General features: G+C 37.1%; 2 long non-coding RNA genes across 2 annotated transcripts; both read left to right on the top strand.

The window, feature by feature from the left end:
* Window positions 1-212: 212 nt before the first annotated feature.
* LOC140933244 (uncharacterized) lies at window positions 213-1740 on the top strand. The gene is made up of 3 exons (XR_012165033.1): window positions 213-477; window positions 977-1075; window positions 1572-1740. It is a non-coding gene; the product is annotated as an uncharacterized lncRNA (long non-coding RNA).
* An 8571-nt stretch (window positions 1741-10311) lies between these two features.
* Window positions 10312-12351, top strand: LOC140935004 (uncharacterized). The gene is made up of 3 exons (XR_012165154.1): window positions 10312-10407; window positions 11332-11505; window positions 12241-12351. It is a non-coding gene; the product is annotated as an uncharacterized lncRNA (long non-coding RNA).
* Window positions 12352-15455: the final 3104 nt, after the last annotated feature.

Genomic DNA, 15455 nt, shown 5'->3' with positions numbered 1-15455 from the left:
CATCATACTAGGCTCCACCATCACACTCGGCTGGCAGTGAAAGTTTTAAGCATTTTTCTTTACGACTACAAATGTAAACTCACACAAAAATAAACCATTACTTTAGCAACTTTTGGGGGAAAGAATGCTTCCACTAGGTAAAGAAATTATAAGTTAGGGAAGGATAAAATCTCGCAGAGAAAATTGAACAGAAAACCAAGGTAGTTTTTGCACTACTAACATCGTCGATGGCTACAATTTTTGAACCTTTTCCTTTGTCGCTTATTTAACAAGGGCCTTAGTACTAATTTATTTTATATTTCTTAATTATTTTTACAAAGAGAAATCATGGAAGTTTGCAAGATCATCATCTCCGCCATAATTGCCGCAGTGTTAAACTCAGTAGCACATAGCGCACCCGTGCACAATACTCCGAACACAGTTGAACTTTTCCTTATTTCCGTGCTTCCTTCAAGAGTCACTAACGCCACGCAAGAGGTATTTTGAATTGTAGATATTCTTCTTTGATCACTGTTATAGACATAAGAGAAAGAAGAGGGGGGTTTCGATTCATGTCAACTTCAATTCCAAAAATTCATAAGAATGTGTTCCCAAGTGATGAGAAAGTTCAACACGAGACCTCCGTAAGTTTCATGTTACCAAGCAACATTTCTGGGGATTACAACGTCTACGAAGAGAGGATAATCCTCTGCTTTGTTATTTAAGTTAAATCAAGAACATTACTTGCCAGATGTCGATGTCTTTCCCTCACGTAACCTTCACCTTCATTTTGGTAGTCTGCTTTTGAAAAATCCCCACTGGCGGAAGAAAACGGCGACTTTTCATCGTTAAGATTCTCCTTTTTTTTTTTTGTTAACTTTTACAATCCCCCCTCCCGTCCTCCAACCCCTGCTGTGTATCTTGTATTCAATGGGCATTTGTTGAATGTCGTAGAACTGACAAACGATTCAAAAAATATTTTCCATATATTTTGCAGATGAAGAACGTTCATCAGTTTATTACCTCGTCAAGCTACCTTGAAGATACGGGACTCTTGCTACCAAATATCAACGGACAAGGGTGTACCTCAAGTCAGGTATTTATTTAAGTGTGTTAAATCTATACATTTATAGGTGACAGGATAAAAATGAAACAGAATTGAGCGAGACCGCGCAGCTTATCGAAGTAATTATATTACACCTAACACGCAGCTAAAAAGCGCGAAAGAAAATTTGTATGAGTTAAAAACTACCTTCCCCGAATATTGATTTCATCCTCAGTCTCTGCAGTATATTTATCACGAAACAACAAATCTTTTATAAAACACGCTTTATGCATAGTTTTGATGCAAAATATTGTGAAGCTTCGAAGAGTCAACAGCTCACCTCTAACCGAGTTTACTGTATATCAGTCACCCAGCGATTCAGTCATATCTCACATGTAATGCAAAGATTTTTTATAGGTTTTTCAGAACAAGATTTCCTTGATTCTCTGTGAATTGGTAAAAATCCGTTTCCAATTTAATAAAGATTAACAGTACTATAACCTCTGTAAGTTGCGGTGCTAACGTTACTTTTTTGTCTATATTTAAGCAATGGAAAGACAAACTACCAATCGCGTACAAAAAAATGACTGTCTTTAGAAGTCCCCTCTACATGGCCTTCTCTTATGAAGAAAACCAAGGACCGACCCACAGTATACTGGCTGATGTACTCAGGGACATTAGCGTTTCCGTGAATGCTACAACAAAAATGCTTAGCAGCGAGGTAAGAAACTTGCAAGAAGACTTTTGTACTTTCAAAGTACTTCTTCATTGTTTGTGAAAGTTTAAAGACAGAAACATATGAGTGTTTTTTATAAAAACAAAAAGATAGCGTTAGAGTGGAAAATGATAAGTAGCGATACATTTTCAACTGAAAAAGGAATAATCATAAAAAATAAATGGATCTTCGAATGAGCACTTCCGCCTCACCTCCGCTGGTAGGCTAACTAAATAATCGATTTTATATAGCAGGCTAAGTTAATAGTTTAGATAAATAAAAAACGATTCGTCTTCCTACTGTATTTACTATTTATTGTCACGTTTGAATTTTTCATCACGAAATTAGAAATTAGGCTTCAAAGAGGGTCTCAATGGGGTTAACCGTCAGCCGTCAAACGGCCTAAAATTTCACCGTCAACCGTCTAAAAAGGTACTAATTTTTTACAATCAACCGTCAAAAATGCAGATTGATATCAAGGAAAATGAAATAAAATGCTCTTTTTAGCATTTCAGCTGATCTTCATTGACTTCTGGCTCCTGAAGATTCTCCAAACAAGAAAACCAGTTCCTTTGTTCTCAAAAACCGACTTCTTCTCTGAGACATTACAAGACCTTAGAACTTGCTTATATCTGGAATTATTTCGAAATTTTATAGGTCAAAGGCCAAGACACCCTCCAAAACACACTAGTTAATATCAATTTCAAAATTCCAAATAATCTTTTGTATTTTTTACCTGAAATTTCAGATGGGAAAAAGAAGCATCCCAGTGCCACTTGTTGAGTCTGTAATCACCGAGGCAGACCTCAATAACTATGTTCGAGTATTCCTTCAGGCTTGCGTGGACAAAAGCATCGTGGTACGTATTGAATAAACTACTGACTTGAAAAAAAAAAAAAATGCGCTCTGAAAACGAGTTCAGATAATAGCAACAAAAAATATGAACAAAAATATTGACAGTGGTCGATGCAAGGCTGGTCTTTTGTCAAGCTCTTCACAGCCATTAAAAACGTAGAAAACAAATTAAACTAAAATCATGCAGTCGTCTGCGCGAGAATACGTATCAACCTATAACATGGGTTCCTTGTTAAAATTTACGCTAAGTGTGAGGTTAAAATTTAACAGCAAACCATAAGACCAGAAATTACTAACTTATTTAAATTGCCGTATGTTTTATTTCATTTTCCCAACAGACCCTTAGTATAACAGACGATGTAGTCAAGGCTTACCGGAATTACGTCATCCTCCAGTCGCTGAAGAGTGAAATCAACGAGGCTTCCATTTGTGTCAGAGGGATCTGATACGAAACAAAAACAATCGCATTGCAGCCTGCTGGCAGCTGCAAGATTACCAATACTTTTCCTCAGTCAAATTGAATATCAAATTTATATCTAGAAATATTTATAATAAAATTATTTTGTTACCATATTAACATTATTTATTTAGTTTTGTAAGCCGTTAGAAAAAAGCAACAAGAAAAAGTACCTTGAAGATTATAGACATATTAAATTCTGCAAGCAGAAGATTATAATAAAAAAACTACAATAGACCTATTATGCAGGCATAAAAAAATTCAACGCGATTAAAAAAAAAAAACTCGCAACCTAGTTAAGCCTTAAATGTATATGTACATCTACTTCATCTACGAAAATGCCTTTTCTGGCTAAGAACAATTATTTCTATTTTCTTTAGCAAAGAATATTGAGGTACTTCTTATGAAGTTATTTACAGTAGGCTCTCTCTGTGAGAGGGGGAAACTTGTACTTGTTACTGATCAGGATCAGTTGATATTGTAATCTATTATAGATATTCTAATTACGACAAACCATTGTAAACGTGTTATTGTTAAATTAACAATAAAGCGACAAAAAAATTAATTGGTTTATATTTTCTTTGCACTATATTCAGTTGAAGTTTTGAGATCTGGAAAATAAAGTGCCAGATTATTATTTACACTAGATTACACCTGACACACGTGACTGATAAGGTCGAGCGCAAAGGAGCAAACAAGTAACACAAAGCTTTAAAAGCAAGTAAAAAGAAAGGACAGGAAAAAGACAGGAGAAGCTCTTATGTAATGAATCACGTACAGTTCGTGTTCGTCTTTTACTTACGATACACTATAGCAAAATTACAGCAAAAAAAAAACAAACAAGACGGAATTAATATAAAACGCTATTTGAAACCTTGCAAAAAAAGATAACTTAAAGTACAAGAAACGAATAACAAAGCTAGCAAAAAATACAAAAAAAATGAATGATTTACAAGGACATAAAATAAAACTTTTAAATTGACAATAAAGAAATTAAGATTCACGTTTACGCCAAACGGCAAACGTGAATTTGTACCACGCGACCGAGTTTTTTCCAAGTCCAAGTGTTATACAAAAGAATTGTTCTGGACAGTTTTTATCTGCTTAATTTCTATTCTGAGAAATTCTCAACTTGAATCCGACTTTTGCCTTTTGGCGTAAACGTAAATCTTAATCTCTCTAATAACTATTAAGTGACGCGAAGCCGACAATAGAATTACAGAAAATAATACGCATATGGAAAAGGCTGACAAAATAAAGTACAGCAAACGTGATAACAAAAGTACACTGTAATTAAACTAACTTCACGTAACACAAAACACAAATAGAGAACAAGAAAATTCCGCAATCTCACGTTGCTAGGATGTTTTCTTTGAATAGCCAAGTGATTTTTTCAATATTGTAACGGATTAACATAACATTATCCACTACCTTTACTGTATCCAGTATACTAAGTGCATCTTTTACCCCCACTACATCCCCCACACCATTAAGTACATCCATTTTATCCAACTAAAACTACTGTCACTACACTCACAAATCTTACTATATTTACTGTATCTACTACTACAGCAAATGTAAAATTCCGAAAATAAGCCCGTCCATGTATAAGCCCCTACAAATATAAGCTCCCCAAATTTGTAACGCAAAAAATCCTCCGTTAAATCGCCCCTCCAAATATAAGCACCCCGGGGGGCTTGTACTTGGAAATTGCCCTCAAATACAAAGTACAACAAAGCGAGAAAGGTAAATGTCCTTCCAGCTATAAGGCTAGCCCAATCGATTTTGAAACGCAAATTTCCCTCCGTAGATAAGCCGCTCCAAATACACGCCTCTCCCTAAAAAGGGGCCTTTGAAAAATATAAGCCCAGGGGCTTATTTTCGGATTCCGAATTTTATGACGGTATGCTCGCTATACCCACTACATCCAAAACATTAACTACACTATCTACAGTCATGATATGAACGACACTCAACTTACCCATTACATCTGCTCCTCTACATCTACCACATCAACTGCACTCGCCACATTCACTTCATCCAAAACATCCGGTGCAGTACAACCGCTAAACTAACCACTACATCCATCTACCAAACATGCTAGACTAACTTCATCCATAACATCCACTTCATTCACTGTATTAATCCACAACACCTACCACACTGCCCACGCTTAATTACATTACATTTAGAACAATCACTTCATCTACCAAATCCACAATACTCACTACAAAGAGTCAATTCATGACATCTACTCACTTCGACATTGCATCATCACTCTCACTACATTGGATTCGCCACGTGCACCAATTAAACTCACGACACAGACGACTGTCACTAAATCCACTACACTCACTATGCGGCTTCCGCAACGCGTATAGCACTCACTTGGCACCCTGCATTACATTGCACTTACCACTTCACTCACAGCGTTGCTCACCTACGTCCATTATAGCCACAGTGACTATTAGTAAAATCCAACTAGTGGTCTATTATCAATGCTGCCTTCTGATTGGTTGAGCTACTACTAGGCTGTATGTTATAGCCCACTAGTAGCGAAAAGCGCCAGCTTTTTGGCGGCAAAAAAGGATTAACGTCTGTCTTTAACTAGCTAAATTTTTATTATTCTCGATATTTTTAAACAGCTAGTTTGATTTTACTAAAACAATTATTCCTCTCGCCCTCATGGCCTCTGAGTCAATAGCCCATTCGGACTCGAGGAATAATTGTTAAAAACTCACTACACTCCTTCCCCACTATGTTTCAGTGTTGTGATTGTAGGTAGTGTAATGTATGCAGAAATTAGTTTAGTGGATTAAAATATAGGAAGATGTATTGAATGTAGTTGACCTCTTTGATGTTAAAGGGAATAACTTGGCGAGTATGCATAATAATTGCATAAATTATGCAATAATTATGTACACTCGCCACCAATAAATGGCATGACAAGGCGTTATAAGCACTTCATTACGTAATGGGTATAACTCGCCCTTCAGTTTGGCTGTTGCGGACACATTACATGTAGTAAATGGACATTTAAACTGCAAAGGACCGCAAGCGAATATGCTGCAAAACGTAGGATCTATAAAAGACCTGACCAGCAAAAATATACACTGAGCACCCATACTGAATTCTGCAAAGCTGATAGTTCTACGTATAAAATATACGTCAAAATTAACTTTACAAGACATCAACATGACACCAAGAACAGAGCGGAGTCGTAGCCGTAGATAGTGGTTTCGCCATTTTTGTGGCTATGCTGTAAAATCCCCCAACATTACACGTAGCAATTTTCTTAAAATATGGTTTTCAATTTCCACTCTCCTCGGTTGCTTTAAGAATGATCCAAGAGTTCTGCATTATCTCGTGACTTCTGAGATCTTACATCCGCTATTTTTTATTTTCAATCTTTTTTTACTGTCGAGTGCAACAACAAAAATACTATGAAAAATGCATTTGTTAGAGAAGAACGATGTTTGCGATCCTCTCTGTTGAGACGACAGGGGGAAAAAGTTCCTCTCCGTTAAGACACATGAAAAAATAAGCCCATCTGAAGACTAAGGGTTGATTTCCACTGTCGCGTAATTTTTGCGTGCGTTGCGTGCGTAAAATTTATGTTCGCAAATAAAATAGAGGCAATGCATGAAAGGTCGCTCGTAAGCGTAAAAGTTAAACCTCGCTTAACTTCTCGTTTAAGCTCAGCACTTTTTATCTTAATTAATCGCCTCTAGTCACTAATAGCACTTAAAAGGGTTAAGTAAAGATTATTCAAAACAGAAAATTTAACTTCTTTTTTCTCGATTTTAGAGGGAAGAGGTGAGAACGTAGGGTGATTGTAACTACTTGCCGCAAAGAAACGAATAAACTATCTCATAGATAATTTAAAAAGATATAAACAAAGAGGATCACGGTAAATCGTATTCAGGTACAGATTTAATGTAGAAACTGTTGTGTGAGGTGCAATATAGAATAATGATAAATGCAGAATTTTAATAGGCTTAAGGTTGATTTCCACTGACGCGTTTTTGGCTACGCACATTAACACACTTAAATTTTAATCATGTATATAAAATAGTATCTTATTTCTCCTGGCAATTCCACTGCCTGATCAAACATACAGGTAATGAGAATGAATAAAATGATCAGCAAAAATAAAAAGTCTTGATTTAGAAGTAAATCCTCCAAAGCAGTTTCATAAGAGATGTTGGGAGGACTGTGAGGAACATTTTGGTGACAATAACAGGGGTTAAAAAGTTAATTGACTTTAATTGAGTACAGTTCGTGCTTAAGAATATATTCTGATGAGTCACGGCAAGCCCAAGGAGATGTCGTGTGACTGAGCGATTCTAATTGTTTAAAATAGAACGTGATCTGTGTGGGCTCGTCGTGAAAAAAAGCAACGAGCAATATGTACTTATAATAAATTAGGAACTAAGCAATTCATAAAAAATTAAATAAACAGCATATGGTCAGGAAGGAACATAGGCTCAATAGAAGGAACATTAACTTATAGCTAAAAAGACTGCAAATATACAAACAACATTTGACGTGTACTAATGATTCTTTCCTCCTCAGCTGGTGTTGTATATCTACATTCAGTTAACTTCTTAAAACACGATAAAAAAAGCTAACACGAGCCATTTAGAGCATGGACACATACTGTAACCTTAAGCAATGTATTGACCATTGCAATGTATTGACCATGTATTGAACAACTCGCGGCTAACACGGACACAGATGAAGATATAGTATACGACGAGTTAGTTCTATTTCAACTCACTTTGAAAACATTTTATAAGGCTTTTTAAGCTACAGTGTTCATTAAAATACTTACTTAACGGTTAGAAATTAATTTAGTTGAACTAATCGAATATTACTAGTCTCTAGTAACAATTTAATTACGCTCTATTCGTGCTACATTCGTTCTGCTGACCCCACATATTTTCAAACTGGATAAACAGACTTAATCCGTTACTCAGATCCCCGTGGTCATAGTGTAATTATGTAACGCGAAAGAATGACCATATATGGTGTTGTAAAGGTTAACAATCTCACACAGATACAACGCATCTTCCTAACTTTTACCCAAGTTGAAGGATTGTTCGTGGTTTGGTAGAGCACCATGGCAATAAGTAAATCCAATTAATTCTACAATATTCACTGCTCATAGAGTCAAATGTCACCATCTACAAATAAAAATGGAAACTGCAAACCACCCAAAAAGGAAATAGGTTTGCTGTTAATACTTTGGATTGTTTCGGTATAATGAGGCCATTTCCGGGAATTGGTCTGTTTATTTCCCCTTTCATTTTGCGCTAAAAGAAACTTGACTTAGTTTTGAAATGTGTAGATCATCACCGATTTCATCAGAAGACAACAACTATTTTAGGTTCTTTAGTGAGTCCGGCAAATCAATGTATTCCATGATTAAATAATAAAATGAAGTACTCATTATTTTTACTTATTATTATTTTTATTTTTTATTTTATTTTATTTTTTTGCATCAAGACAGATTCGGGTTTCTGCAGCAAAACGTGACGGAACTTCCAAGAATACTTACATGATTTGCGCTACAAACAGTCAGAGAATAAGGGACAAAGAGCAACGAGAATATACCTGACAGATCACTTTAACTGAAAAATGACGGGAAAGAAAAGATTCTTCTTCCTCACAAGTTACTATATAAGCGAAACTCACTCCATGCATTCAAAACATATACGGAGTAAAATTCATTGCAAGGCGAAAAGTACGAAAAGATTGGTAAGTAGCACGTTACGCGGTTAGGCACTTTTTGGTTACAACTGATATTTGTCATAGGTGCAGGTATTTGATTTAAAGCCGGCTTTGCTGCTGTCTGAGAGAAAACTGTGACGTTTCTAAGGGAATTTTGCAAAGATTCATCACATATAAACCACATCACCTCGATATATCCTTCGCCAAAGTGAACCATTCATTCTAGATCTTTCTGTACAAAAAATTGTTTGTCATATAACCCAGCAACCGTTTCAACGAACTGGTAATTCCACTGATGAAGGGCCAGACCCGAAACGTTTGGAAAGGATAACTTCAACCTAAGCACGGCACTTTTGTTCATGATTTATTTATTCTTTTTAATGAACATTTTTGTTACTTCTATTTTCTAAAGAGCTACGCAGCTTAACGGAATTCTTTCGTCATTTGTTAACCCAGTATATAAACAATGAATGTGAAATCCGTTGTTTCCTTCCAGGGAAGAAATGGAAATTCTCAACATCATTATCGCAGCCATAACAGCTGCAACGTTTAACTCAGTGGCTCATAGTGCTCCAGTATACAATACCCCAAGCACATTAGAACTCCTCGTCACTGCTGTGATTCCTTCAAGGGTTACTAACGCCAGTCTAGAGGTATTTTGTGTTAAAGATTTTTTTTCGATTACCATAAGTAGCCAATTTTGATTGCCAAAAGTGTGGGATTTGGCCAATTACTTTTTAATTATTCACAACGCACTAATGAAAAAAGTTAGTTAATTAAGTATCTTTAATTAGTTGTAATTTGTTCTTCTATGAGACACTACTGTTTACAATAGTTTACAAGTATTCCCGTCGACAGGCAACATTTCTGGGGTAAATACAAGGTGACATGATGGGGATTCTAATACAGAGGCATTTTGCAATAAAGCCAAAACATTTGTCAGCCGTCCTGGGTCTGTAATTTGGTTCTTAATTGAGGTATATGATGAAATAAAAGTATATGTCATGTGAGGCCCGTTGCCCTAAGGTTCCGTAAGGGTTTTTTCCCCTCATATAACAGTTCCGCCAGGCGGAAAACAAGGTTGTGAACGAAGCTGTCGGATAATAAATAAAATACAAATCATTGAATATCAAATACCACGGAGCATCTTCGTTTCCGCATTGTTTTTTGGGGGAGGGCAAACCTGGATAGGGAATACCGGGAGAAAAACCTCTTGGCAAGGGCGAGAAACAACTGCATTCTTAACCCACCCGTGGGAATCTAGTTTCCCTCGCAGCCATTTTTTGAATGTCACGCAACGCTCCCCCAAAAGAACTTTTGGGGGAGCGTTGCGCGACATCCAAAAAAACGGCTGCGAGGGAGACTAATGGGAATCGGACCCTGCCACAAAGGTGGAAGACTTCTCTCATCACTGCAAAACGCGTGCTTCCTATTACTGCAGTGGAACTGTGGTCACCCCTCCCTCCATTACTGGTAAAAAGATAATTAAGCTGGCAGCTCTGTTTACGGTTTACTTTTTTGCAGATGAAAAACTTGTATCAATTTATTACTTCCACGAGCTACCTTGAAGATGCAGGACTCGTGGTTCCAAACATCAACGCGAATAGCTGTTTCCCAAATCAGGTTTCTAACTACTTGATTTTATTTATCTTACATAGTGAAAAGCCGTACCGTAAATTTGAGTACGGTAATTAACAATTATTCCTCGAGCCCGAATGGGCTGTGAGTCAATAGCCCATGAGGCCGAAGGACGAATGGGCTATTGACTCAGAGGCCGTGAGGGCTAGAGGAATAATTGTGTTAGTAAAATCCAACTAGTTGATCAAATTTATCGAGACAAAACAACTTTAGCTAGTTAAAGCTAGACTTAAAGCCTTTGTTTTGGATTTCAAAGCGGGCGCTTTACACTACTAGTGGGCTATAACATATAGCCTAGTAGTAGCTCAACCAATCAGAACGCAGCATTGATAATAGACCACTAGTTGGATATTACTTAAGAGGTTTAGCCAGTCAGAAATTGCAAATAATGGTACTGTGTCGTTTGAGAAGTGCCATTCCGTGAACGATTTTTCTCAGTAAACAACCTGCCGATTTTAGAGCCGTTTTAAACCCACTTGTTTTGTATTTCAGTGGACGCCGGAAAAAAATAGCTTTCTTACCAAGTTTGCCCTGGGCAGATATGATGCAAACAAGTGCAAATTGATGAGTAAATCGGGGGAAAAGATAATAAATGCCACATTTGTTTCCTAATTTCCAATCCAGTGTAAATTAGTAATGCAAATTTGATATTTATCACGTTTGCCTATGATTTACTCCTCATCAATTTTCTTTTTTTTTAGCGTTACATCGCCCTTGAGCAAATTTGATGTAAATCCATTTTTTTCCAGTGAATTTGTATGCATAGGAATAAATGTCAAGCTTTCCCTTAAATACACTTTGTCATAGTTCCATTTCCAAGATTAATAGCTGAATAAACAGTTTAATAACAGCACTATAAGGTCTGCAAGGTTTTTTCCATCTTAGTAGTTTTCCCTTAATTTTTTTCAGGCATGGAATGACAAACTTCCTATCGCGTACAAACAACTGACTGTCTTTAGAAGTCCCCTCTACTTGGCCTTCTCTTATGAAGAAAATCAAAGACCGCTCCACAGTATACTGGCTGATGCCCTCTGGGACACCAGCGTTTTCGTGAATGCTACAACAGCTATGCTTATCAGAGAGGTAAGAAGCTACAATATTCGTCATATTTGATAAAATACTTGTCATGGTACGTCCCTCTCATTGTTGACTGATGATTATTACCATTTAAAAAATACGCGAGTCAACACTTTGGAAGGAGGGAAGGCGCAAATACAGATGAAAGTTAGATAAGTCAACTAAGAGAAGATGTGACATGTAAAATCCTCAACTGTCGTTTACTGATTTTAAGACGTTTGACGCAAAATTTATTTGAATGTTAAGTAAAACATTGCGCTTTCGTGCGCTTATAATAAAGATAAATTTATATAAAGTCAATAGCTGACGAGGATACACAATCCGGAAAAGAAACAGATTAATGATAATACAAGAAGTGAACAATAATTTCGTGTACCTGGCCTCCTATTTCTCTTTTATGTGGAAACACATTGTTCATCAACCAGGTCTATGGACTTGTAGTGTCTAGGTATGACCACACATTGTCGTTTTAGGATTAAAAATTCACTTACTAGGGAGACTCACTACTATCTTACAGACTGAACAAGGCAACGGTGATTGAAAGTAGGTGGCTAATAGAGATATAGTTTGGCCCCTTCACCGAGGAGCCCTCATGAGGATGGCCGGTACTAAAACGAATAATTATGATAACTTTTATAAACCATCCGTCTTAAGATAACATCACTTTTGTTCGCCAAAATGGTACTAAAACATTTAACTTACATAACTTATATAATGGTTTGGTTTCTTTTTACATCGCAGATGAGAGAAAGAGCCATTTCTGTGCCACCTGTTACATCTGAAATCTCGGAGTCAAACCTGAATCGCTATGTTCGCGATTTCCTTCAAGGTCTTGTTGACGATAGTATTGTGGTATGTATAAAACTAGAATACTAGATAGCGCTAGCTGGGTCTTTAATATCAACAGGAGATTAAAAAAACGATCGCTAGTAAAGTGCGCTGAAGGTCGCATGACTTAGAAATCAGACCTTAGAAAATTCATCTGTCTGTGTTTGGTAGTTTATATATCATAAGTTAAAAATACAGTGACAGAGTTATTGGAAACTTAATAAATCCCTTGTATGAATATAGGCTGCAATTGGTGACGACATTTTTTGAGACACTTTGCCTTCAAAGACATTTCTCACGGCTTACCGACACTATCTACCTCAATGCAAGGAGGAAAAAGTAAGCTTTCAATCGCCCAACCCCTGCAAACAATGTTGTGCTGAGCTACCTGTAGGCAAGAACAAACAACTAAACTTTAGATTAGGAACTTGGGAAAGAGGTGCAGATTGGTTTGTCCTCCGAAATAGAACCCCATTTAACGACAGTATCCAATCAATTTTGTAGATGTGGACCGTATAATCGTGGAATACTAATAAATTCAAATCCTGTTTTTCTTACAGAATCTCAGTATCAATGACGATCTAGTCAAGATTTACCGGAATTACGTCATTCTCTACTCTCTCAGTAGTGTCATCGAAGAGGCTTCAATCTGTGTCAGCGGAATCTAATGGCAGGAAAACGATACCATAGAGCATTAAATGACTGGGAGATCATTTATACCCACTTTAACGTAATAATATTTGCATGAAAAAGCATAATATTTGCAACACGTGTTGATCTTTGAAATGGACTAGCTTTTTTGTGATCGAAAGCACCTCGTCGGCCCGATATTTATTTTTTTTCGTTATGGCGAATTATTAGTAGCTTCTTATGAAGACGTTTATTGTAGGCTCTCTGTGGGAGAAAAAAATTTTACTTGTCACGACTGGCTGGGTTCAGTTTGTGTTGTAATCTTTAAGAGATATTTTATTAGCAACGATATGTAATTGTAAGAATGCTGTTGTTACATTAACAATAAATAATTATATCCAATTATTCTTTACTTGCATTTTTTCTGCCCACTTAATTTTGTAGTTTTGCAGTGGGGTACTAAACAATACGGTAGGGAAAATGGGTCATGAAACAAATCTCACTATAACTGAGACCGATCTACTTTCAGTTAACCCTAAACTACGGATTAACTCAATTTGAGAAATTTTTTGCCCCTTAAATTAGTGATTTTATGAAATCTGGGGAATAAAGCGACTGGCCAAATCGAACTCAGGGATATTTGTGTCCAAGGATTTCTTGGTGGTTACCATTTACATGGGCAAAGAGGTCGGTCCACGTTTCTTTGGCAAGTTGTAAACAAAGCCATTCGGACCGAACCTATAAACTCGCTCGGAAATCACCATTTGCACAAACTAGTCTCATTTTGCCAAAAAACGGCGTCAAAAGAAGGTTTGAAGAAACGGAACCCGTATGTCCGTTTGGAACATTCCTACCAGGAATCATCCACGTCCTCTGCAACTGCACAGTTCAAAACGGGAGTGGCAGTCTCTTCCGCAATGTGAGAAGATGCAGTTGGCGTCGTCGCTTTGGAGTTCTCTTTCTTTTCTGCCTTGTCTCATTTGATAGGCCTACAAAGCCAACGACACCTCAGATTTTCTTAATTAGCTCTTCAGAAGCTGTGTTTTCTGATGTCTGGATGTTTGTCTGCAGGACTTTGAGTCCTCAAATAAAGTAATACTTGTAGCGAAGCTGTGTTCTGCCCGTTGGGCGAGTTCCCTGAGACAGCTCGCCATACAGAGGGCTCCTTTGATACTCGCTCATCCTCCATTAGAAAAACATACGTTAAAAGTGAGAAGGCAATTTTTTGGAGGCGTCTGAGGTACTGCAATGAAATATGCTGAGTTTGCGTTCATGATTGGCACGAAGAGTCTAAAACTCGCTGCCTTACAAGAAGGCGCTCAGCTCGTTGGCAAGGACTGACAATAGGTAGAATGATCTTTGTCCAAGTGCATGCGTTTGTAACTGAACAACAGAAGCTGTAAACAATAAAGCTATAACGAAATATTTGCTTCATTTATACATATCGGTGGTCAATATAAAGCAAGTCATGTATAATTGATATCCTTATGGTATCAACAACCACACTATATTCCTGCAATGGTAAAGTGGTGCCAAAAAGAAACATTGATGTCTTAGCAAGTGCCATTTAAGACATATTGTATCCATGGCTCTATCACTACTCCAAATGACGCCGGGGGCCGCAAAATGTTTTAAGCGACTTGGAATATCATATCTACAAAAAATGGCTTATAACACACTTAAGGAAAGTGATTTGCTATTTAAGAATTTGTTCATGCTTAGCGTGCGTATATCGAGTTATGGATGCACGCGGGAAGTTTGGAGAGCACGAAAGATGCGTAAGAGTTGCACGAGGCGATAGCCGAGTGCAACTCTAGCTTCTTGAGTGCTCTCCAAACTTCCCAAGTGCATCCATAACTCGATATACGCACAGCTAAAAGCATGAGCAAATTCTTTTATAACATAGCTGACAAAAATGCTTGCTTTTTGATTAACTGCAAAATTCTCGTAACGCGCGACACAATAACAAACGGTTCTATTGGCTGATTACGAACACGCCACAATCGTCTAGTTTGAATGAAAATATTCTTTCTGTAACAGTGACAAAGAAAATTTTCTTCTTTCTTCGTTAACGATCAATGGAAACTAAGCAGAAACAAAGGTAAAAGAGTCTTAAAGTTCACCTAAAGTTAAAATCCTCCGTGACATGTTCGTGAGAAGTCGTGGAGTATGGTTTAGATTTGCTAAAGAGATGTTTACGTTTTGATCGCCGAAATCCAGAAAAAAAGGTTTTTAGCGAAGACGACTGTCATCCTTGTTTAAACTCATATTCATTTACGAACATTGGCTGGTCATTACAGCTTCCTGAGAAGACCTGGCAGCAGTTGTTTTTGTGAGTAATAAATTTATGCCTTCTTGTGTAATTTGTGTAATTTGCGAGAGAAATTTTCCTGCTTCAGTCGGATTGTCCGGAGATAACAAAGTGCATGACAAATTTAAAAACAACAGTAAAAACGGAAATTTTGCCTTTAAATGTTGTTGATGACCAGTTGGTGTCT

The sequence above is a fragment of the Porites lutea genome, chromosome 4 (genome assembly GCF_958299795.1).
Source record: "Porites lutea chromosome 4, jaPorLute2.1, whole genome shotgun sequence".
In the NCBI taxonomy this organism is placed as follows: domain Eukaryota; kingdom Metazoa; phylum Cnidaria; class Anthozoa; order Scleractinia; family Poritidae; genus Porites; species Porites lutea.
Note: the sequence above shows the minus strand (reverse complement) of the source record. Positions and strands in the feature narration are given on the sequence as shown.